The sequence below is a fragment of the Falco punctatus genome (assembly GCF_963210335.1).
Source record: "Falco punctatus genome assembly, chromosome: 5".
NCBI lineage: Eukaryota > Metazoa > Chordata > Aves > Falconiformes > Falconidae > Falco > Falco punctatus.
The window spans coordinates 34,618,381-34,644,542 of NC_137584.1; the positions used below are offsets into that span (position 1 = coordinate 34,618,381).

Below are 26,162 nucleotides of genomic sequence, written 5' to 3' on the forward strand. Positions count from 1 at the left end.
ATCCTAGAGCTTTAGGGGTAAGCGTGAGTTGTAAGTGAGCACCAACACACCAGGGAAGCAGGCTCTGCTAGCTGTGTTGGAAGGTGAGGAGCTACTAAGCAGAAGACGTTCATGCAGCTCTTTGAGAAATAAAGTTCTGTTTCTTCAGCTGATTGGAGAGAGCTTCTGCCTCTTACCATATCGTGTCCCTCAGATGCATGGGTCTGGCGTGGCTGTGGGTATCTGTGGCATGGGAAGATGCTGTTCCTGGTCTGTTTGCTGAGGGCTGGCTGCGGTAGGGAGAGAAGACAGGCAGCAGGGCTTATTCAGTCTCTGTCTGGGGCTTCTATGGCCAACCCCTGGGCATGGCGAAGAGGTTGTTGAAGGGCTGCATTGGGCAAGACAGCATCCCTTTCCCTAGAAGGGACCAAATCACCCAGGGGAGGGTCCAAAAGTAGAGAAAAGACGGCATTGCCCATCAGTGCCCATTGCAAATGGTTTGCATCTCTGGGATTCACCATGCCATGGGGGGTTTCTCTGTACTTAACCAAATTCAAGGCATTCAGGAACCCTGCTTCAGCGGCAGGAGCTGCCTGCATGCATATACAGGCCATGCTAGGAGGGCCCCATGTTGACCAACACCGACCCTAAAAAAAACCCCAGACATCCACTAATGCTTTTCTCATCTCTTGTTTTCAGGAAGCTGTACTGCCTTCTTACTGACACCAATGAGAGTCCTTCCACCGCACCACACAGAAACAAGATACCCCAACCAGGCGCTTGGATTTTTTTCTTGCTTACCTGGGACTGCAGCCAGATGGGCAGTGAAAACTGGTTTCTGAGACCAGAATTTGGGGCAGCGATAATCTAATCTGGCCTCCTGTGTAACCCAGGTCAGGGAGTTTAACATGGTAATTCCTGCAAGGGAAGGAATTAGTCTTCCTGCCTATGCTGCAAACTCCACTCAGCCCAGCAATTTGTGGTTGAGTTAGGTATATTCGGTCTCGGGTCTGAAGCAATGATGAGTTTTTGTCTCCCTTGGTGGAGAAAGGCCTAGTTTGTTGCATTAGATTTTCTCCCAGCTGCTTCCGAGAGATATTTGACAGTTAAATTAGATCAGAGAAACTATATCCCACATGACAGAGGTATAATTTGGATGTGTATAAACATACTGTGCCACTAATAGTTTAAGCCTGCAAATTCTTGAGTAAAAAGGACAATGATTACAACTGTGGTGATTTCCTGTAGATGACTGTGAGTTATTTGTGCACACAGTTGTGATTCAGAGGCTGCAGGAGTTAGGTGCACATAATACAAAAGGAAGTTTATGACTTCCCCCTTCACTTCACCCCTCTGACCCTGCTTCTCTCCTGCCTCCACTTTTGATATTATTTTGGTTATATGAATACTTGTGAGGGGATGCTGGCCATGTTTCATGGGGTATCCACTTGTGAAAACTGAGTCATATTCTCCCACAAGAAGTGTTTTTATCGGAGTACCTCATCTCTTGCGTAATATGAGAAACAAAGGCAGGTGGGCTGGAGAAAGGAAAAGGCTAAATGTTCAAAGCCTCAGAGATCTCAATCTGACCCCACCACTTGTTAAATGACCAAAGAGGGATCACTCTTGCCTGGAGTCTTTCCAGCAGAAAGCTGCTCCAAACACTGTTCCTCGCCTGCCTCTCAAGATAAATGAGTTCATATGGAAATACATCACCTTGAGTATACAGTCATATCTGCGTGTTTTGTATATATCTACAAGCATACTTACTTGAATAATATATACAAACAGATCCCTGCATAGACTGAGGTACTTCGGTTTGAACTAAGAGCTATCAGTGCCTCATAGCTTCCAGCAGAGGTGATACATAGGAATACACACACACACACATGCGCGCAGCAGCTTTCCCTGTTTTCCTTGCCACAGACGGGGATCCCTCCATGCCCTGTGTCTTTAAGCAGCAGGGAACAGGCGTTTCCATCATGTTGGGGCTGGATAGACCAGAGAGAGGCACAGATATAAAACAAAGCTGTCCTAATTGGGAAGGAGGAAAATCTCTACTTAAGCAAATATACACACAAGAGTCCAAGGCTGACCTTAGTACTGCTATGCACTCCTTCTGTGTCACTGGCAGAATTTAGTCCATAGAGTGAGCTGGTGTATTTTCGTCTGGTCTTCTCTAGCTGCAGATTCAGTCACTTACCTGTGCAAAACTCCTCTGCTTCCCATAAAACCATGGCTGCATTCTACCCAGCAGGTCAGTAGTGCTCAATCTGTGGCCTCTAGCATCTGTGCAAGCATCTGAGAAAACAAGCCTATCACCAGTTATTTTAAAGTACTAAAGCAGAATTTTTCCCTCCACCAAGGCCAGTGAGCTGAAAATGGCTGAAGCCCTCCAGAATGGTTTTAAACTTACAGGTCAAAGAGTCAGAGAAAGAGCCTGCAACATAAACCAAGCAAAGAATGAACAGCAGATGCCTTCTATTTTACATTTATTCTCTTACTCCTTTTTCTATTTCTTCATCTCATTTCTTTTTCCATGGGCAAACGGGGTGAGTGGGTCTCAGGTCATCTGTGTCTAACAGAGTACAAGGAAATCCTGGTACAACATGTATCACTTATGGTATAGTTTGGTTGTGCAGGTTTTGAGACATTCAAGGAAGGAACCGTTGTTTTATCAACAGCTGAAATATCCTAAATAAAACTAGGCTGTGCTTTCTCCCTGCAGTCACTGCTTGTGGCTGACTGAATAAGAAGCTCTCCTTTAAATGACAAGCTCAGCCTGGAGACTTGTGATCAACTGGAATGGGTGGAAATCAAAACAAGGCTGTTGTTTTGGGGTAATTCTTTTTTCTTGGCACCTGATCAATTTGCCCCTATGTAGAATAATGCAGAGCCAAGATTTTTTTCCAGAGTTCTGGGATCACTACTTTGCCTCTTCATACATTTTCTTTTCTTAACAGGCTTTTACTTTTCATGATATCAAACCAATAAGCAAGGAGCTTGTGGAGACCTGCTCACAGGCTGAACCTGGAGAACGGAGGGGAAAACCCCAAACCAGTATTGCTGCATCGTTAATGGCTCAGATAACAACCATGGCTGCTGGATATTTAGGCTCTGCATTTAACCCACCTTTCCTGGCTCCCTTTACAGCTCTCCTTTAAACAACAAGCACTTTCTCTTTCTCAAGGCTTTTCCTTAATTGGATTTTTGTTGTGTGTTTTTTTTTTTCTTCTCATCTGTGGCTTAAGAAACTGTAAAAAAAGCTGCACAGAGGAACCAAAAAACCCCCCAGCACTTCAGAGAATTTAAGGCAGGAATTACACAGCTTTCCTAAAAAGCCATTTTGCCTCTTACTAATGGGATGGGAAGTGAGACAGGAGGTGTTTTGTTCTGCACGAGTTCGTGATGAACATGAAATGCAAGTTTAAATCAGGACTTGGGGCCAATTTCCTTGCTGAAATCAACACCCGAGGAGGTGGGCCAATACTGCTATCCCAGCTTTATATATAGATGTGTAATGAAGTACTTCTGATAAAGGAAAGGGCTTTGGGAAGGGGCTAACTCTTATACTCTATTTGCCTTGTACTTGTTTTTCCTGGGGCCTTGCTGGTCCCACAGGGTAGCAGAGCTGGGATTGGCACAGAGACTTCTTGACTCCTGTTGCCATTTCTGATGCTGAGCCACCACTGTCCACAATAACTCCGCTGCTGTGGGTTAGACTGTGGTCTTCGCACCAGACTGTAGCGCTTTATCTCATGAACAGCCATGTCACCTGGAGCAGTGGGCACTGCCCTGCTCAAAACGGGAGGGTGAGCACAACGGTGACCACAACCCCCTTAACGCAGCATCCCTCCTCCTCATCAACCATGCCTGCTTTTATACCCAGTCTAGAGGAGAAAAAAATGAGAGGGTCATTATGTAGCATGCTTCCTTCAGCTGCAAACCAGGTTTAGAAGGTTGTGCTCCACCACCCTCCTGCTTGTTCATCTTTGCTGTCTCCTCCAGGGTGGCAGTCAGGCTGCAAGGCTGTGCTTATCTACAGCATCACTGAAAGCATCCCTACTGGAAATAAAAACATCCTTTCCTGCATCTGCACAGCTGAAGTGGTGGTGAGCTGTGGCAGAAGGTGAGCACAAACGGGGTAGGGTGCACATGAAGGGCCCTTCTGAAGGCAAACAAGCAGTGCCTAGGTGCTCACTGCAGTTACAGTAGACCCCTGCAATAACCCTTCAGTCAAGAAATAAGTTTCAAAAAATATGGTGGGCAGCTGGATACTGGACATGAGGAAAAAGGAGGATATTTTGCACCTCATTGCACTGCAAGATTTCTTGATATGGGTCTCCAAGGGGGAGTTACAAACTGTTCACACCCTGCTTGTTACCAGTTCCCATGGCAGTATGTCCTACAGAGGTCCTTCCATAAAATGAAGAATTTAGCCTTTTTCAAGAGAACTGCTGACAGGCACTGTGTATAGTCTTGCCCCTCCAAGATTTTCATGGTCTTGTTCCCATAGGCTCACAAATGTATATGTACATTGATCCCCATAGCACAAATGCTTCTGAAAAAGCAAAAGCAGGGCTTGTTCTGCCATCATATAGTTTTGCCAGTTTTCAAATGCATTGGGCACCAATTACCATCTTTCTGAAGAAGCATTCACTCATGGGCCTTGAGTCAGAAATGCTGCAGACACGCTGATAAAGGGATGGTGAGATATTTCTGAAGCCATGCCAGTCACTGCGAAGTCAGCTGGATCCAGGCCTGAACTCCTGGTTTGGGGATTGCAGCAGCACCCCTCTACATAAATAACAACAGTGACTCTGCAGGCATCCTGAAGTCACTCGGTGCTGAAGGGTTTTCTTCTTCCTTCTTTCCAGAAGATTGCAGCATTGTGTTGTATCAGAGTTGCAGCCACTCTCATTAGCTAAGGGTAGGGCTGCTGAAACAGATCTGGAGACAGGCTGATTTCCACTCCACTCTTCTGGACTTTGTTACCCTATAAAATAAGTGATCAGCTTTCTTGCAAGGGACAGGGCTTTGCATTGTTGCAGCATTTTTCACTTCCAAATCACTTTACAAACATCAAATGCTGCATCCTCCCAACACACCTCCAGGGAGCTGTGGATACGTTTTATCTTAATTTTATAGCCATATTTAATCAAGCAAACACAAAAGTAGTTTCTCATCAAATCTTCATTTTCTGGCCCTCAGGTTAGACCCATAGGCACAGACCCATGTTCTGTCTGGCTTGGAACTGGTCTTTAATCACTCTGGGATGGCATTGCTTCAGAAAAACAGCCCAGAGAATAATCTGGGGCAAGCAGCAAATGCCAATGCAGGCTGCAGAATGATTGCATGTCATAGTTTTACCTTCAAGTATAAATGTTTAAGCTCTTGGGCATCTGCAACCTTCTCCTCTCAGCCCTACACACAGTGCACAGCATTTTGCAACCACAGCACATCTTCTCTGACCAAACAGCTTTTTTTAAAGACATCTATTCCCTCTAGCTTATAACCACACATGCCAACAGAAAATGACCTGGTGATAAAACATGGTTGTATTAATGTCTCCAAAAGCATATTTTCAGGCCTCATTAACTGTGTGTAGTCAACAGCAAAGAACAGGTACAGACATCAGGGAAGAAGCAGCCGGAAGGGTGAACCGACCCCCTAGCCCCAGAGGAGAGGAAAATGTCCTGTGCACTGCCAGGCAGCTGCTGGAAGCCTGGTCCTCCTACCCCTTCATCCAGGGCAGATTTCATGCTCTTCAGAGGACCTACATAATTTTTATTGACCACACTGTGTCTTCTCACTTGCCCATCCTGCATCAGCATATTCACATGTCCATATGCAAAGCTTTTTTAAATTTTAGTTGGTTTAATTTTAGTGAATAAAATATAGCCATTTGACCACTATCTGAAGGTCACAAATAGCCTTATTTTTGACCAAGCACATTCACTTTTTACATTGTGGTGCACTATGATTTTCATGGTGGTTAGAAAGCTAAATGAATCACCAAGGATACAGCTTTTGAGTCGCTGTCCTGGTTGTTCATGCCTCCTGGTCAGGATACACTGCAGCAAAACACTCTGGGCTCATTTTCATATTGCATTTTCCCAGAGGTTCTGTGTAAATAAAAGGCTGTGAGAGCCCCCTGACTGTTCCCAGTGCTTTCATGAGGGCACAACCCAGGAAGTTAAAATGGTTGTTCTCTGTGCTTTGCATGTCGATAGGTTTTTAACATGAGATTTTGTAAAAGGCCAATGACTCAATTCAAAGGAAAATCCCGCCGTGGGATGGTAGTTCCTGACTGTCAGGGACTTTTTAATCTGAACATCATGGTGCATCTGCTGAGAGTCCATGAATACTGTCCAGGTTTCTATTTAACATTCAGAGGCCAAACATCACATCTGAAAGCATGATACTGCTGTTCTCCTTCCCTCCTTCCCCCTGTACCAGCCTACATGATTAACACATCCGTATGTGTTTATACAGCACATAAGACAAATAAAGGCTGGATTTCCTAAACTGCAGCCACAGCAGAGTCAATGAACTTACAAACATCAGTGGAAAACTTCTCCACATCAGTGGATTCCTTGCTTATGGAAGATCACTTGCATGCCTGAATTTCCTAGCACTATTAAGAATCACGGCTGTAATCCTACATGAATGTTTTTTTAGCGTTTTAACTGCAGCTAACCATCAGGCGGGCAAGATAGCGCAAGCCGCGTGGACTGAGCTAGTCTGTGATCTCACTCCATTACACAATAGTTTTCGGAGCCCCAGTGGTGTAACATTGCACAGAACAAGCTCAAAGGAATTTGGGGGTTATAGACAGTCCCAAGGAATTAATCGATGTCATGGGAGAGAGAAATGGGAATGAAGGGGAGTTCAAAGTCCGGATATCCATAAGGCCAGCAAAACACATTCTTATAGCTTGCAAGTTATGAAGACATCATACTTGGCTCATTTCCTTTTCCCTTGCCTGTAGCAGCCACAGCTTCAGCCCTGCTTTATTTGTACTACACCAATGTCTCAATAAAATGTGACAGTGGGGCCTGATCCTCACCTAGCAGGTAGCTTTCCTGAAGCTGGTGTGTCTGTGTGATCACCCGCCAGTGCTCAGGTCCCCAGCTCTCTCCTGGGCAGGGAAACACTATTTCCATTACAGCCACTCTTCTGTTTATCAGTGATTTTTTTCCCCTCAAAGGCATTTACATTTTAGCCGTGAAATGCTCAGTTTCAAACTTTTTCAGGAGCAGGTAGCCTCCAAAAAGTTAATATTTTAAGTTTCTATTCAATTTTCCCATCGAATTGTTATGTCTGTAGAAAAGCACTATGAAGGGTAGACTGGGCTTAAAACTGCCAGATTCAGTTTGGATTTACATCAGCACCGAATGTCTGCCGAGGGGTGAGGCTATGACAGGCTGAAGGCCAAGGGAAGAACCAGAAACCTTGGGGAGATGGGGTGACACAGAAAGAATAATAGAGAAAACAGGGCTCTGCAAAATGTGGTTCCCACCTTAGTAACAGGAAGGTGCAGAAGGAAACGGCACTTTTAACCTATCCCTCTCAGGGGACTGCTACCCAAGACACACAGAAGATATTTCACTTTCTGAGCCTTTGCCAGTCCCTGTGTATCAGAGCTCCTCTGCCGCTTCAGGGCTGACCCTCCCTGCTGCAGGGGACTGGGCTGGCTTGGATGCCCTGGCCAGCGCCTGCACTTACCTCTGCTGCCCCTGCACATCATGTGCTTCCTCCGTGAAATGTCTGGTCAAAAATGAGCCAGCTTGCTGCAGTCCCATGGTGTAAACTCTTAAAATTCCTGCTACTAAAACCCATTGAGGAGCAATTACCCAAACACATGAGCAAGCTGGACTGACAGCACAGGTCCTTAAAACCTTGGAAAAAAAAAAAAAAAACCCTGAAGAGTTTTAAGAAATCACATTATTCTTAACAGTTCAGGTTTAAAAAAAATACTGATGCCAGATTTGCTGTTGTGCCCAAAGCATTGACAGAAAGACTAACCCACTGGTCAGGAGGAAAGCTCATTGTAAACCAGCCAGGAGCCCACATATATTTTTCCTACCAAAACAGCTGCTCCAGCATTTTAAGCAATTGCCATTTCGGGATCCGATAGGCTACCACCAAAGATTACTTCTATCTACTGCATAATATCTCCATTTTTTATGCCATTTGACTGGATTTTTGATGATGTCTCATATTTTTACTGGGCTTTGCTCTCTGCTGTGGTGAGCACAGTCTTTAAAAGAAACCTCACTCCCATCTGTGTGCACAGTGCCTTGCAGAGCTTTCGTGTTTACCAAAACATATCCTTATGTCCCTTCTGTACCTCCCTAGAAGCTTTTGTGCAGCATTCTCCTGTGGTTGTTTTAGTTATCTGTATACATTTCTCCTTGAACCAGATGACTTCTCCCTTCCTAGACAGATTACACAAACTTTCTTACCCAGACGCCATAAGCCTTTCCACCCCCAGAAATTGCCACACAGCTCCTTGCTGAGGCTTTTTCCATAAATAAGACATGACCAGATTTCTTAAATTCTTGGTCATCTTCCTTGATTTAGCTATGTGTCAATGACCTCTGTTATGACAGCAATGCCATTTTGAACAAGTACATCGGCAACTGAATTCCATTTAATAATTTTTTTCCTATTATATAAATAGAAATACATACTGTAGTCTTTCATGGGTGGAGCAGTGAAATTACTGTCATGGGTTTTGTCCCCCATTAGCAGCTCTGACCTGACTTAACACAGGTCAGCTCACATAGCCTCTTACTCAAGGTTTTCCATGGATGGGGTGCAGGCAAGCCACATACGCGGAGCTCATGGGTTTGTGTCATGTGCAATGAGACAGGAGAGGATGGGAGGGAATTAATGCCACCTAACTGAAGTGCTCTGGTTATAACCCTAATTACCCCGTCTGTTTCTCTAACCACTGTTTAACCTAACTCCCTTCCCTCTGTCAGAGGGACATGTTCCTTTTTCCCACATCACTCCCTAAAACTCTGATACAAGAACAGCTTCACTGTAAATGTGTGACTGGAGCAAAGGTAAGTGCATGAAATCATCTTTACAGTATGGATCATCTTCATGGGCATGGTAACAGAAGTGAGATTCCCATGCTCCACCCAGTGAAATCCAATCCATTGGAAACAATGAGATCAGGAGCAGAAGCACAGGAGATTCATTCCAGCTTTACCAGTAAAGCATCAGTTACTGACAACGGCGTTCAGTTTTCTCCACAGAACAGTTCCCTCCACAAGGGGATCTCCTTTATGCCCATAATGACTTTGTTTCCAAAATGCCTCCCTCCCTGTGAAAAGGCAGCCTGTCTTGTGCTGCTTGTTATGGTCAATAATACACACACCCTTAAGAAGGAATCCATGCTTTTCACAGCTTCTTTATTCTTACTGGATCTGAGAACTGAAGCCTACTCCCTGTGCTACGATGCACGCTACACCTGCAAGGCAGTAGTGCTGTGTTTATAACCAGAGGTGGCTGCTTTGCCCAGTTTCTGCCTTCTGGAGTTTTGCTGTTGTCCCATGTCCTGACCTGCTCTGTTCCCACACACGTGAGCATCCTCCTCCCCCCATCCTCTCTCTGTGTGGGTAGTTTGTGGTCCTGCCACACTCCAGTGTTTGTCTTGCAACTTGTGTAGTTCATAGAATCATAGAAGAGTCCAGGTTGGAAGGGACCTCAAAAAATCATCTGGTCTAACCTTTTGTAGGAAAAAGAACCCAGATGAGACTACCTAGCACCCTGTTCAATAGCATCTTGAAAACCTCCAGCAATGGAGGCTCTACCACATCCCTGGGAAGGTTGTTCCAGTGATTAATTGTTCCCACTGTAAAATATTTCTTTCTTATATCATGATGAAACCTGTCCTGGTGCAACTCATGCATTTTGCCTCTTTTCTTTTGCATGTGGCTCCTTGTGAAAAAGAACGTCCGTCCTCTTTGTAGCCACCCTATAGATACTAGAATACTGTGATGAGATCCTCCTTGAGTCTTCTCTTCTCCAGGGAGAAGGGACCCAACTCCTTCAGTCTTTCTGCAGAACTCCTGTCTTCACAGCATCTCCTGCCAGGCAGATCTTGTTTACACAGGATCTCCTTGCACAGCCCATGTTTGCTGCCATTCTCTCGTGTTTATGTTCCGTGGCCCGTATTTACATATTGTGACATCTGAGGTCCTGCTGCATGTTCATGTTTTTGTCTCCCAACATCTGCTGCTCAGTGCACCTTTGCTCTTGGGTTCAAAGTTTAAAATGAAATGTAGTCATAAGCGGAAGATAAAAAAAACCACAGGTGAAACAAGACGCCTCTATCCTTGCTACTTCTGCTGCCGTCCTTGATATGAATTGATCTTTCCATTCCCCCTTGATATGCACCCAGTGGACCCTTTGTACTGTATGGGATGCAGAGATCAAAACAAGCACGTTTAATGAGCTCATTTCTAACAATATTTTGAAGTTGTCTTTTTCTAGTGTATCTCCTAAATTCTCGCTGCCTATACTTTGCATTTCTCTTATTAGAAACATGTTCTTCCAGTTAGGCTGCCGACATTGCAGAGAAAGTTACTGCCCTCACTTGGAAGCTGAAATGTAATTTGAGGTACCTAAACTCACATTCACACACACACACACACACACAGAGAATTAAAACTCTCAAACATGCATTGGCTTTTTTAAGCCAAGCCGCTCACCAAAATTCAGGATCTTGTGAAACATTTCAGTTGCAGGAAGAAAACTACAGATGGGGTCAGACATTTTTATGCTGCCTGGTTCGTTGCAAGAAAAGTACAAAGTCCTACTTCCCTAAACACAGGAGCAGTAAGTTGCTGTTCATGAACAACTGGCTTTATTTTAAACCCAGTTCCCAAACTATTTGAGTTCTCCTCAGGTTTTCTGCCCTGTGCCCTTTCCCCACTAACATGTGGCTGTGGTTTCTCAGGCTGTCTGCCCACCTTTCCTGCAGCTTCAGAGCTGGGGCTCTCTACTGCTCAGCTTCAGTCTCACCCATTGCTCTCCTTGCACATCTAGAGTCCAAATGATCCAAATGATTCTTCACTGGAATCTATCAAATTCACGTGTTATCAGGGCCTTTCTCTGTGCTTACGTTGGGCTTTTGAGGCTCCTTGTTTCTTAAAAGACCTTAATGGCATCTTACAGTTAAATTAAACAAAGGCTGGGGAAGACATGCTGACTGGGAGCTATTGCTCAATATCCATCACAGCTTTCTGATTTCACAGCTGAGCTGCACAGTGCCATCCCCTTCCCTGTGCTGGGGACCCACTGGAGAGGCTGCAGCCAAATCTCATCCAGCATCCCGTCACCATGTGCATTGTGCCAGCCCTCCCAGAGATGCCACAGCAGGTTCTACTATACCTGCTCCCCCTCCTATTTCCCCTGAAGTTATAGTTTCTATTTCAGAGCTCTCAGTCTGGCTTTTGGGGGGCTGAAAGGAGGTTGAAACTGCTCACAGAAGAGGCAGATCTGACACAAGCCTCCCACAAGAAGGCTGGGCCAGGACAGGGCCAAATGGTTTCTGCAGCCACTGCGGTGGCTGGGAGGGAAGCCCACAGCCCCGAGTACTCAGCAGAAAGTGCCAGATTTCAAACAGATCCGAGCTGTAGCTGTAATGAAGATAAGGGCCCATACTTTAAAGAGCTTGAATTCATCAATATTTGGAGTGCGTTTGTGCTGTCAGACTAAATTATTACTGTTAGGCATCATCCTGTTATTTGACCTAACTCACAATTTGTTTCTTTCCATCCCACAATGATCTGGAGCTATAAATAAGTCAAGTTTCATATGTGCATGAGGATGCATGCTCAGAGGCATCACGCACACTATGGGTTATGCATATCTCATGCCATCACTCACCTATTCCTCCTCTGAGCCCTGCAGCTCACACGTGGCTCCAGAGTGTCCACTGGGTGCATACACCACAGGTCATTACTTCCAAGGCTGCAGTACACATGCTGTTAGAAATGGGTCTTTTGTTTCCTCAAAATTTACCTGGATACAGAGTACAGCCATGGCTTGTATTATGGCTTTTTTTTTTTTCTTCACATTGCATTTTTTGCAAAACAAATGCGTGTACTGTAAACAGATCCCTTTCACTCTTGTTTTTGATAATTTGAGGAGATTGAGCTCATATTTCTCATTGGAAGTGTTTTTTCCCCTAGTTCCCAACTAATTCCCATGACTCATTTCTTGACTTCTCCAGTTTGCCAATGTGCTTTAAGAAGGACACCAGAACTGCAAGAATTTTTCCAGGATCAGCTTTACCCAATTAGAGAGGCAAAGTGTCTTTTCTGCTCCTACTGAACAACTCCTTTGGTTGTAAAGACAAAAATTGCTTTATCCTCTTCTGTCACCTTGGGAGCTCATGTTGGGTTGCTTGTCAGATAGGACCCCTAAATCCTTCCAGCGTTACTGCTTTACAGATGCAGCCTCATTCTGCAGATGGTCAGCTCTCTTTGCTATGAAATCTGTAATTTTTCATCTCTCTGATTTAAAACACAGGTTGTTTGAGTCAGCTCAGTTTAGCTCTGTCTCCAAACGATTCTAGATGACAGCCTTATCTTCATCATTATTTATGATTCTGTCAAACTGTGTCATCTACAGTAAATTATCTCAGCAGTGTTTCTTATATTTGCTTCCAGAACAGGGCAGGATATGTTTAATAGCACTGAGTATATACTGACCCCTGAAGTTAATCATTAGATGATTCCCCATTGACAGTCACTTTTTGATACTTATCAATTAGTGTGCTCACGATCCAATTAATCTGTGCTTTATTGACATCGTATGCTGTACTTTTTAATTGCAGTGCTACAGGAGTACCAAGCTCTAAAAAGCCGTATTTACCTCCACCACTCAACTCTGCAGTCCCCTCAATAATGAAATCAAACTAGTCTGAAAAAGACAGTGAACGGTGTGTCTGCCATTAATCATGTTCTTATTGTTTCCTTCTTTGCCAGCTGAATCTTGCTGATGGAAGTATTCCCATTACCTTGTCTGAGAGTGGCAGGGTAGCTGGCCTGTAGTTACACAAATAATCTTGATTTCCATGTGTGACTGTCTTCACGTGGGCCCATTTCCAGCCCTCTTGAACTTTCCAGCTTTTCCAACGTTTATCACCAGTGTGCCAAGTCTCCCTCCCCTAACTCCTTTATGGCTCTGGAGTTCAAGTTACCTGGACCTGCTGATTCTCAAACATGTTCACCATTGTGCTGTTAATGGACTGGGAAGCCATAGAAACCCACTGTTCCCTTTCTTGCCAATACAGAAGTATTTATTGAATGTTTTCACTTTCTTCTGTGGAGCTCCCAAAAGGATGTTTCAGATTGCAGTTTTACAAGGAAGTTATGAAGTCTGAGCCCTGTGCCAAGTTCCTTGTTCATGTAGGGTGTTTTTATCTGCCTCAGCTCTATCTGGATATAAGCATGTTGGCAAATAGGACTGGCAGAGACTTGCTGTGATATAATCTTGTGGTCTTATGATATAATCCTTTCCACAAACTGCTTAAGCTTAAAAGTGACTGGATTGCTTTCTTCTCTGAGAAAGGCTCAGAGAACCTCATTTCTCTGGAAGAAACGTCCTTCCAATTTCCAGCCTAACTTTATTCATGGCTAGCTTATAAGTATTTTGCTGTACCAACATTTTCCTTTTTCTTAAGCACCTTTTCCACCCCTTGCATGTACTCCTGTGCTGTATAACAGTGATATTATACAGCACAGTCTTTGATGTGATCAGTTAAAGAGCCAAGGTGTTTTGGTTTCTCCAGGTCTAATAGATTCCCTGTTCTTCCAGCCATTCAAGCTATTCCTCTCTGAACTTGTTCCAGTTTGAATTCTTCTTTCCTGACCTTAGGATGACCAAATGATGTCTTACCAAGGCTTTGCATAACAGTACTGATATTTCCATTTTTTTGCTGGCAGTGCTTCATTCAATGCATCCCACTTCTCTCTCTTAAATGCCCTATTACATGTATACTTGCTTCTTGTTAGGGGGTGGAGACACTAAGGAGGTGCAAGAAAAGTAAAAATATAAATACTTGTAAAATAAATCATAGAATGTGATTTCCAAAATTTCCATGGTATCCTAGGCCCTAATCTCACTTTCATGGGTGTTTCAGCTCTAGCGAAGTTTTCTGTAATGCTTAGGCGTGTGAGATACATGCAGCCCTTAAATTCAAATTCTGGTAAGACCCCACCTGCACCTTTAGGTCCCTAAAACATCTGACCTTAAGCACGTGGAGTACCTCTTGAAAAGGACTTCAGCTTGTTGGTCACTTAAACATTTTTTATATGATTCCCTTAGAGGTCATACTGTGGGTATCGTGTGCAGCTCTAAGAGCATTATAAATGGGATGCATCAGTAGTGACTAATCATGACTGTATGGAAAGTCTTCAAGGTATTTGACTAATAAAAGCAACAGTAGAATTTTCCTTAAATAGTCTTATACCAGGAAAGAGCTAACAGGAGTTTTCCATTGAAGACTGAAGGGTAGATCACTGACAGACCTTGGCACAGAAAAGGAACATCGGTAGGATCTTCATTCTTCTCAGTTGCATCTAATCTGGGAGATGAGTGCTCAATATTTTTATGGTGTTGGCTTTCCTCTTCTTATGTCATGCTTACCACCTTACATCTTACAGAAAATTGTCCTCTCTCCCATTTGGCAAGGATTCAGATTCTCCTACACAGAAAGGGAATGCCCAAGAAGGTCAGCAAAGAAGAGTGGAGGCAGAGGACGGTCACTGCGTGAGGAAGACCTACATGTGCCTCAATTCATCTGCCAGAGGAGGCAGCTGCAGGCTTCAACATACATATGTGTAAAATCATGAAGAAAGAGGGTCAACTGAGAAGAATTGCTGCTTTTACTGTCAATACAAGCTCAAAACAAAGACAAGAGATATAAATTAAAAACACTCAGAATGAAATACTTCTTTACACTGTGCCAGAGTCCCTAAGTTATGGACATGTGTAGGCTGATAGAGTACATAGGCCACGTGTCATTGTACATTTGCATTTTCCTTATATTTTTCCCTAGGTGTCCATTTTTGGTCTCTGTTGGAAATATTATAGGCTAGCTGAGCCTTTGGTCGGAGCTGGCATGCATGTTTTCTATTCTTGTGTGGTGTAGGTGCATGCCTGCTCCGCTTTGGCTGTGCTACACTGTCGAACACAGGTTGTTGACCTACATCTTTATAGTACTACATGAACAGAGAAACACGAGGGAGGTTTTGATGGAGCCATTGTTGTGCCTGGCTCCAGTCCACGGGCAAATCAATATTGCAGCAGGTCACCGAGATCAGCTGTGTTTCTGATCACAAGCAGTTTGTGTTGCCATTAATTGTGTTCTCTTTGATTGACTGTAGTGTGCCATGGTGGCTGCTGACTCCTCCTCCCCTCTGACAGCATGGCTTCATGTGGCAAATAAACCAGTTTTGGAAGTAGTTGGTGTTTTACACCATGCCCCTGCTTTGTTTTCTCGCAGTCCTTGGCTGCACAGTCTCTCCTCACCTCTCCCCTGCCCTGGCACTTACCTTACCCCACAGTAAGCTGGTTCAGGGATTCAGTCCCTCAGAAAGTATTCTTTATTTTGTGGGATTATTGTTCTCATGGGTTAGCACCATGAGCTCGTTCTCAATGAGGTCAGAATACTGTTACTGGTTCAAGGGAAACAGTGGATGAGGATGGGAAAGAGGAACAGGAGTACACTTTCCATGAGCTGTTGTTAATTTGGCTCTGCATCCCAGAAAACTCTGAATCTGTCTGGATGGAGAGTTAACAATTTTCTTCATACCCCTTCGCTGTGGGGTGAAGTTTGCTTAATACAGTCCTTTGACAGATAATTTTGAAAAAAAAGGTGGATCTTTTCCTGTGTTTTCAGCTCAGGCATTAATTTCTTAGAAACAAAGACCATTGTTAGTCATGTCTGCATGGAAGACAGAAAAAACAACGTAATTCTAACATATGACTATTCTTAAATTAATGGAGATAATTAGCCAGCTCATAATTAACTTTACGGTGATATTTTTCAAAACAGACAATCAAACCTTAACTATGCTTGCATTAAAATATTGATATAAAGCCTCTGCTCTAATAATGATAAGATATCTAATAGCAATTTCAAGCATTTAATTAGACTAATTCTTCAGGTTAATAGATCAACTTGCACTTCAAATTATCTGTATGGTCTTTGCAAACAGCAATTAATTAAGCCTTATGCTACTCCAGCTTAATAGTATTATACCAGTGATACGAGGTCCAAAGGAGTTTGACAGTTTTCCCCTCCCATCATGGTTCCCTGAGAAAGCAAAGGTGGCTCTGCTCCGACCTCGTACACCTCTGCCTGGTGCTGAAAGTTAGATGACAGGGACCTGGGCCCAGGAGCAAGGTGCCCATATTATGATAAAAAATCATTGATGACAAGCTCAGTGTGTTTGGACTCATGCAAGAAACAGGCTGGGACAGTTTATATTGGGGAATTCGGTCACCTGCAGGTGGACACTGCTGGGACCTGGTGTGTTTCAGAAACACATAGGTACTTACTCTACTAACTGGTGTAAGACAGAAAATGGGAGTGGAAGCCAGACCAAGTAGAACAAGGCAAGGTCCAGACTGCTGGCGCTGGTGTCTGTGACGGGCTTGGGTAGGACTTGGCAGGTGCATGCCAATGTGCCAGCCTGGCATAGGCACCAACATGGTGGTATGCTCCAGAATGCTCCACCTTTTCATACACCTGTTCCTTTGCCAGACAGAAAAAACTTATATGGGATTATGGATACAGTTAGCTATGCACTCTGTTGTTTGTTATCTTCAACAATTTCTCATTCCACGTCCTGTGTCTTCCCTCACCCTGCTCAGTTAGCCTCCTCTCAAGCCGCGGTCTACTTATGGGTCATTTGTTTGCAGTCCTAGCACAAGGTACAAAGGCTAGGAGACACTCCAGAGTAATCATGCCACAGCACTGGTGGCTTCCTCAACACTTGAGTGAGTGCAGAAACACCACAGCTTGGGGAAGAGCTGGTAGCACTTTCAGCAAGGGGTAAGCCAGCCTAGGTCTGACCTTGTCCACACTGTGAGCAAATGGAAATGCATGTCTTTCCCTTGCCAGGAGCATCTTATATCATCCCAGCATTAGGCAAAGCATAAAGCTAGACCAGGAAGGCAAACCCAGGGCTCCTCGCCTGCAGCTGTGTGTCCTACAGTGCCCAGCTGCTGCTAACTCATTTCTTCCTCCTCCTAGCAGAACATCTCCTGTCTGGCAGCAGTGGGTAGCTGTAAGTTTGAGACTCCTCTGGGGAGGAGGAAGGCAGGTTGAACTCCAGTCCTTTGGCCTGTTGCAGTCAAGAAAAACAGCTCTCACTCCCAGTTTCTCCACTGCCTACAATTTAAGCAGCATTACCTCTGTTCTGATAGTCATCCATGACCTGGGGAGTGCCCTGCTCAGAAACCTGAATGCAAAATTAAAGGTTTTGAAGGTCAAAGCTCAGTATCTTCCACCTATCCTGACTCTATACTGGTTTGGGATAGTGTTAAAGAGGTCTGAATTATACACTTTTGACCCCCAAACAATCTTCTTGACCTCTTCAGCACCTGTAAGTGGATGACTCTGATTTGATGGTGGGTACTTGAGAAGTATAAGGCGATATATAACCTGCAAAACAAGTGTAATGAAATGGTTTAAATCGCTGTGGATTATGTAACCACATTAAAACAGTAGCATCGACACCAAATCACTGAAGAGAAGCTAGGACTTTCCAAGCTGGGATAGTCAACAAGTGCCTAGAATTCAACCTCCTCATCCGTATTAGTACATATGCAGAGCACGGGGAATGAATTGTTGATTTTTCTGGTGAAACAGTCACTATAGTTTGGTAATTACTCCATGTGTGGCTATTTATCTCAGCAAGGTGCACCAGACTCCCTGGGGCATGATTCTCCACTTTTTCTGCATCACAGAAAGGAGGAAGAGGATCAAGGAAGGTACCATCCCTCACCCCACTGACCTGGCTGAGCCAGAGCTTCCCCTCTTCCCGTAAATGAGGGACTGACTGAATGACCCCGTATCATATAAGTGACTCTAAACAGCCATACTGGATGACCTACACTTCTGCCCTAATTAGAAGTCCTCCCAACTAGCCGAGTTTTGCAATCTGTTCATCTCAATGGTATAATGTTTCCCTATTTGGATTAGACTGATTTGCATTCATGAGATATGAGATGATGGTGGATTTTAAAATTCCTTTTTGTGAAGTAACTTACTCACACAGGTGGTAGTCCAAATTTTGCTCTCATCTAAATCCACATTCTTTACTCTGATCAAAGCTTAATCTGAATGTCTTCCTACAAAAGACTGCTGATTTTCATCATTGCTAAAAAGCGGCAATGGCCAAATAAAATCAATTTGCCATACAGTGAGATATGGAAGGAGTCCTCATGTGCTGAAGCTACGGTCGAAGATGAGCCCTTTCTGCCCTGTGATAGTCTAATTTAGAAGCAGGAAATTCCTCAGAATAACCAGCTCCCAGTCCCAGCTGAGAGCTGGCTGATAAAAACTCTGTGAAATATTTAACTATGCATAGTAGCAGAAGATTGAGAACAGATGCGGTTTAGAAAATCAGCTACACCTAGAGCAAACACAAAGCTCCGTACAGCGTCCCTGGCTCCAGCAGCATCCACACGCCTATGCCTGGCTGGCAAGGGCTCTGCAGTGCCCGGGGCTGGGTGGCAGGCACCTCTGTGCCTTGTCGTGCTGGTGCTCTTTCCCTTCCAGCACAAGAAAAAAGCTGATATTCTCCTTTTTCTCAGGAGTTGCCTTTATATCTGATTGCCTGTGATATAAATGCTCTCAGTCAAGTCATAGTGCCTGAGAGCACAGAGAGGTGACAATACTGCAAAAGGCCATCCTGCTGTTGCTGTTATCATCTAAGGATACAGGAGGAGAATGTGTTGCATGGAGAGGTAATACTTGTTCTTAAACAAACTGATAGAGCTGCAAAAACATAGACAGCGCCGTCCTAGACCGCCTTTGCTACACCTCTTGAGGAGTCTCTAAGACTGAAGGTTTGCCTTCCTCGCTAGTTAAAAGGGGTTATTTAAAAGGCAGCAACCACAGAGTGGCTCAGCTAATATACAGAGTGGCATCTGAAAAGTGGCCAAGGCATGTCTGAGCTGCAGACTTGGCTTGGGTATTTGCTGTCCACAGCTGAGCACTCAGATTATCCTATCGTCCATGTGAACTACAGCACTTCAAAGCAAGAAACTGTATTGGGGACATTTTGGTGCTAACTCGGGCTGTTGTGGGACCCCCTGTGAGCATTTCATGTGTGCAGTAATCATCTGGGCTGCTGCAGCACAGGATGGGGCTGAGCCCTGGGCACAAGATGGGGAGGCGGGTGGGACACAGACAGCCCCCCAGCTCAGCCTGTGGCTGGGTGCAGGACATGGTTGTCTGACCCATGTGAGAGCAGCCTCGTGCTTTTGTCTTCTGCTCCAGACCGAGCGGCTGAATTCAGATTTGCCCTGGTCAGAGGCTGCAGCACTCATGTGGAAGCTGGTAATGGCAACATCCAGCAGTCCCTGTTGTGATGAGGTATTTTCCTGCTACTGTCAAGGATGGTCCTGCTGTTGCAAGGGGAGAAGTGGGCTGGCAGCCATTCCTGTAGCTTTTTACTGCTCTTTATTTACCTGGAAATGCCCTAATCCTTGGCTTCATGTGAATATGAACTACCTCAAAGCTGGGAAGCATTTGGGATTAAAACATCAGTTGAGGATTGTTACAGGAACTGGGCAGAATGCAGGTGCATAAGCCCACATTTAAGTTGTCCCAAAACCACAGCCCTACTTTCCAGGGTGCCAGTTGTCGGGGTTTTCCAGGTACTGACAGCTCAGAGCTTTCAGTGACCCAAGTTGTAGTTGTTCATTAGAACAGTTCTGACAGTCAAGTTTCTTTTATCTGCATGCCTTGAATAAGGTTTCAGGAGCGTAAATTTTGGTCCTGGAGTTTTTATTTCATCCAGTTGCAGTATTTCCTTGTTCCCTGGTTCTCATTGCAGGGCCTTATGCTTTGGATTTACATTACTTACCTTCTAAGCAGACTAAGTTTTGGTATCTTTTCAGTGTTACCCAGCAGATATTTTTGTAAGATTTTATTTAGTTATAAATACCAAGTATTTTCATAATGAATTAAAGGAAAAGAAAATAATGAAAGTTTAATTTCTTTGCCCAGAGATTACAGCCACTCAAGCAATTCTCTGATTCCTTATGGCCCAGTGAATGGGATGTTTTTGATTGCTGCTCAGAGGTGGCTGGCTGGCTCTGACTCACAGCACGCAGTTTTACCTACAGCCCCTGAAATACTCTGAGTCACAAGGAGCAGCAGAGCAGCTGACACGGAGAGGAAAATGCAAAGGATATTACAACCATGAAGACACTTCAGGCACAGTTCCTGGTGGACAGCAGAAGCAGGGCGCAAATATATCTGTGTAATTCTTAATTAACTACAAAAAGTAACTGGGTCCCTTTCCCCCCACTCTCCCTCTTATTTCCCAGACCATAAACCAAATCTTCAGCAGGTATAAACTGGCACAGGCTTTTTGACTTCAAAGGAGCTGCATCAGTTTGAACCAACAGAGATTCTGGCGCCATATGGCCCTAATTATGTTAATGTGAGGCCCAAAGGATGCAGTGCAATAATAAAAAGGAAATACTGTGTGATCCATCATAGCTTTGGCACTCAAGGCAGGACTTTCAAAGGTATTTAGGCACCAAAAGAAGCAGACAGGTGCGTGGGAGATTTTCTGTGTTCCATTTCCCCATGATAAAAATTTATTTCCTTTCTATCCCAAACCAGGTTTGAAAGTCCCTGCAAAACTGCTTGCCTGAAGTGACCAGGGAGAGAAATTTTCTTTTTATCACCATGGAAATAAGAGATATTTTTCCAAGGTGGACCTCTAACTACTGTGTCTCTAGCCTTACTCCCCCTCTGAATGCTCAGTGGAGCACCAGTGCTTGCAGCCCGGGGTAGCACCTTGCCAGCACCTGCTGGCACCTACGAGGGTACGGGTAAGTCTGCTGCAAGGCACAGCTGGAGCAAAACTTTGGCAGTAGGTAAGGATCCCAGCAAGATGAATGATTCAAACCAGGCTCGCTCGCCCCAAGGAGTGTCTGCTGTGGTGTACAAAGCCATGCTGCCCCATTAACACAGCTCCTTGCAGTGCCATTCCGGTGCACAGAGCTGCAGGAGGATATTAGGAGGACAAGGGCAGCATATTCCTGTTCTTGGCAGATGGAAACCTACCGCACCCTGAGTTCCCCCAGGCCCATTGGTATGGAAACCTTCAACAACATGGAAACTTCCTTTGATTTTAAATCCAAACAACAAACCGCTGTTATTCTTGGACATTTATACTACATTTTCCTCATATTTTCCATCTGATGGATGATTAAAAACAAATTATTGCATTAAGGTGTGTGAAGTTAGGGTGCTCTGTGGAGCACTTGTTTGTTTCTAAGTCCTTGTAAGGAATTTCCTGCTGATCTGGTTTTACCTAAAACAAATTTCTTTACCTAAAACAAATTTTCACCAGGGACTGAAATAGTCTTGAAATAGTTTAAAAAGGGTTCTCCCATCCCATCTCAGGCTGTTTTCTAAAAGCTTTGTAATCTTTGCCTTGCCCGGTAATGAAGCAAGATTGCTGAAAGCATACTCAGGTTGCCCTAAAGGAGTGGGAAACAGATTGCTTCATATGGCAAGAGTTACATCCCACATAATAATTTTCACTGTCATTTTTCATTGTTCTGATGCTCTTATATTGGTGCTCTCTTGTGGTATACTTAGGAATGATGCAACTCTGATGCTGTAATAACCTGGTAGGCAGCTGGATACATTCTCTTTAAGAAAAAGAGGTCACCATTTCATGAAGAGTTCCTAGCATGAAAACGTGTTTAGTGATTGGTTCTGTTTTGCATAATTCTGTTCTTTAGATACATTACTGTTAAGAAGTGAGATGCAATACCAGTACATGGATGTACTCGCTGTGCGGTGCTGCTGCTCTTCTAAAAAGCTTGCAGTACTGGATGCTTTTGCTTTGATTCCCAACATGTACTAATGTGTCAGGAGTACACATTATCCTTGGGGCTACTCAGAAAATGTGGAAAGTGAAGAGTAAAGTAATCCAAAGAGTCAGGCTGTTCTGCCTGTATATGTAGAGAACAGGGTTTCAGTCTCTACTCTGCCTGAGCCAAACCAATTAATGGAAATAGAGCTCCTGAAAGTTCGCAAACTCTCGTCTGCTCTGCTAGTCTGCAATGGGTCTCTCTGAATTTAATCAGATTTATTATATTTTTTTTTTACTGTTAAAAGCAGCTGTCAAACTGGATTTAATCAAACCCGTCATATTTGTAAAAAAATATTGGACTTTTTGCTTTGACATTTCCTGGTGAACAGAATTCTGTTGTTGAGATCCCTGACCAGTTGTGGGTAACTGCAATGAAACACAAGGGAGACTGAGTCAGACGGGTTATCCTGTATTCCTTCGTGTAGAAGGTACAAATAGTCCTGCCACCTGGTTGCAATAGAGCTGCCTCAATAACAAGCTATTAAATTACTGATGGCGCCCTATGAGATAAAATATCCCAAATGATATTGTCAAAATGTACACTGTTAATAGGATCGTGACCTCTTATGATTTTAATTTCAGCAAGTGAACACTTACAAGATGAAACCACAGTCCTGCACATTTTTGTGATTGTAACTAATGTTACATGTGTAAACAATGTTTCCCCTTTGACTCAAGTTATTTATTGGCATAAATATTTGCAAGATCAGAACATTAACACCTAACTAATGTGTTTTAGGAAAAATAGCAACAACCCATATGCAAGTCTCTATAGTTTCTGAATATTTCTATAAAGTACCTGAAGTTCCTATATACTGCACAGCAGGGAGTAACATACATCTGCCTTTAAAAATTCACAAGACTTGTTGACTTATACTCAATGGAGAAAAAATGTGAAAAAAAAAAAATTTATAGCAAATTCCTCAAATATTTACCAGGTGAGCATCAATAACAAAACCTTAAATAGGCTCTTAATTCCACATTGAGGTCTTTAAACAGTGGTTTGATTTTCAGAAATGCTGGACAACAGCACTGCTTATTGACATCCTTTCTGAAGATTAAACCGCAGGCCTAAGTTCTTACTACACACCAAACCCCAATATTTAGGCATTAATTTGGAAAATTTTCATTGCTACTTCCCTTATGTGACTTTTCATCCTTGAGTTTCAGTAGATGCTCATCTAATTAGCACAAATGCTTTGCAATGCCCAGCTATTGTGTTCTCATTAATTCCCAAACCTTTTTGGGTTTGTAAAATGAAGACAAATACTGCACCGAATATTTACTGGGGACCTGGAATCCATTGTTACAGAGCATAAGTGTATGTAAAAGTCTCTTTTGCATTTCCCATATTTTGTAACCACTTACTTTTCTTCTTCTTATGTCATAGTCTCTGAAGAGAGCCTTGTAATGAAATCTTCAGTACAATTAAGATAAAGGATTCATTATGATTCATCCAGAATAGGGATAACTGCATGGACTTAAGCTAAAACCAGAAGTTTTTTCCCTAGCATAGGCTTTTGTCAAAAATCAGACATTGCCTCCCCACTTGCCTCAAGGCTCCTGAGATTTGTAAATCGTGTGGACAAGCGTGGGCCAAATTTCAGGTATCTCTAATCTCAGTGAGAGACTGAGGTTGAATCCAGATGAAACACAGGAGTTTCACTTTTGGCCCTGCTCCTGCAAAACCAAGAGATTTGAGCTTTATTTGATATGACACGGATCATGCCTTCTGACACTTGGAGAAAGGTGAGGGCTCTGGCTGAAGTGAGAAAAGAGGACTGGGAGAAGTGTAAAGACGAGCAAATCCACGTTATGCAACTTCCCTTACAAGTGTGTTCATTATCATGTTAAAATCAGCTGAAATTTTTTGCCCCCCACGGTCATACTGGCACACTACAACAGAGAGCAAGGATGGCTGCATGCAGCCAGATTGGATCAGATGTCCACCCAGTGCAGCATCCCATCGCTGTCCCTGTTTGGTCCAGGCAGGCAATGGGATGAGGGCAAACACACAGCCAGCCTGCCCCAGTCATCTCCCAGTCCCTCACGCTCATGGCACAGGGCCTCCTGTGCCAGAGGTAGTGACTTTGCATTTAATACCCACTGTGGACTTTTTTCTTGTATTAATTGGTTGAGCTAATTTTTTGGAAATTGTGTAAAGGCTTAATATCCATCAGGCCCCATGGAAATGTTCTTTTTCGGTTTAAATGCACCTTGTTCAACTACCTGCTGAGGGGCCCCTTCCACTTCTACAGTGTTCTTGGAAAAAATCAGGAAAGCTCTTCTTTGCGGATACCAAAAGGGAGTTTTTAAAGCTTCAAGCCATGATTTGTACATTTATAAGCCCCATGGAAAAGGCAAAAATAATCCTACCAGCATTGGAGGGAGACTGCAGAGCACCGTGAGGAGCCTGCTAGATGCCATCACATGAAGCTGCTGGGAGCTCATGGAAGAGCAGACACCCATTCAAGTCACCCGCTCCAGGTGAGCTGGGGCTGGCAGAGGATGCAGCGCCAGCCCAGACAGCTGTACAGGGAAAGGTGAGACCTGCCAGGTGGACGGCAACAGCAAAGCTTCTCAAATGGAGCAAATCAAAGGCTTGGTGAGGTCAGAAGGAGTTATTTAAGCTGGGGGGTAATGTTAGCTGGGGAATAATTGCTTTCAGACTGCTGTTGGACAATTGCTTTTTGGCTGCTCTTAAACCATTGCTTTTAGGTTGACCTCTCTGGGCTCATCTGGTGCTGTTCTGCCTTTTTATTAGTTACTATTAGTAATTGTAGCCTGCAGCTCTGGGGCAAAGGAGCACAGGGGAGAAATAAAATACGGGAAGAGGTAGAGAGGGAAGGACTCTGCTCAGGAGGGTTTGCTGTAACATGGCCTTTGCTGAAATGTGGCTCATCCCTCTCTGCAGAACGGGGACGTTGCAGACTGACCTGCAGTTGTGCCCAGAGCTGGGACCACCAGACTGGCAGGAAGGGCTGAGGTGATGCAGATTCACCATAAGCCACAAAGAGTAAACTGAGATGTTGGAGGTAGTCTAGGTGACTAAATGGCATCTTTGGAGAGCTCAGAGGACTCAGACCTGTGGGAGCAACAGCTGAGAGCCTTCTGTGGTTGTTTCTGCTGGGGCAGACGTAAAGCCCTGGTTGCCCCCCTGGACCAGGCAGTGGACTGGACATTCCCCAGTGAATTTCAGCTTGTTTTCAACTTCCAGGCTTATTGTATGCATGTTGGTAAGTGCTCTAATCACCACCAAGATGGACATGTCATTTGGTTTCCCAGGTGTCTGCATATGTGTGTGAGGAACCTCTAGGCATTTGACCCTGGCCTGTCTGGATTGGGAAACAGCCCCTGCCAGAAGGATTTCATCATTCTAAGATAATTTGATGTGCTGATGTGCCCCACTGCTGCATTTCATCCCTTTCTGATTTAGCAATGGAATCACAGACAGAGGCTTCTGCTGCAGGTGGCTCTGTGGGGAGAGGCTGGTACTGTCCCCAGTGGTTTGCAAGGCTCCCGCTGCTGGCCAGCATGTCTTCTGCTGGGCTGCTGGCACATGTAGTCCTCTGAGCTCCCCATATGTGCGGGCTTGGTGACGGGTTGGTGTCATGAGCTGGCATGGCCAGCTTTGCCAGAAAGGGGCCGGGCAGCTCTCAGATAGCTCTCCAGGGGATAGCATGGTTCACAGGCTGCCCAGTGAGATGGGGACTCTAAGGCAACACACTGAAGGTTTGCAAAGCCATGCACAGCTTATGGGGCCAGCAGGGATAGATCCCTGGCTGCGTCTTTGAGCACAAGCCTGGCACCCAGTACACAGGAGCCAAGTTCAATACAGGTAAAAAGAGGTAATTTTTGGACTCAGTGAATAGCAGATGCGTGGCACTCCTTGCCAAAAGGTGCCATGGATTCAGGGAGCTTGCAGGGCTTCACAGAGAGGTTTGGAAAAGAACAGGCTTAGAAAATCCCTGATTTTGGAGTATCTGGAGGCTGGGAAAGCATTTGAAGCATTGTATACAC

At 44.3% G+C, this 26,162-nt stretch overlaps 1 long non-coding RNA gene across 1 annotated transcript in view; it reads left to right on the forward strand.

The window, feature by feature from the left end:
• Positions 1-17,634, forward strand: part of LOC308064856 — a 60,753-nt gene extending 43,119 nt beyond the window's left edge. The window contains exons 2-3 of the long non-coding RNA XR_013928572.1: positions 679-14,557; positions 14,670-17,634. This is a non-coding gene — a long non-coding RNA (uncharacterized lncRNA). The remainder of the gene's footprint in view (positions 1-678; positions 14,558-14,669) is intronic.
• The last annotated feature ends 8,528 nt before the right edge of the window (positions 17,635-26,162 follow it).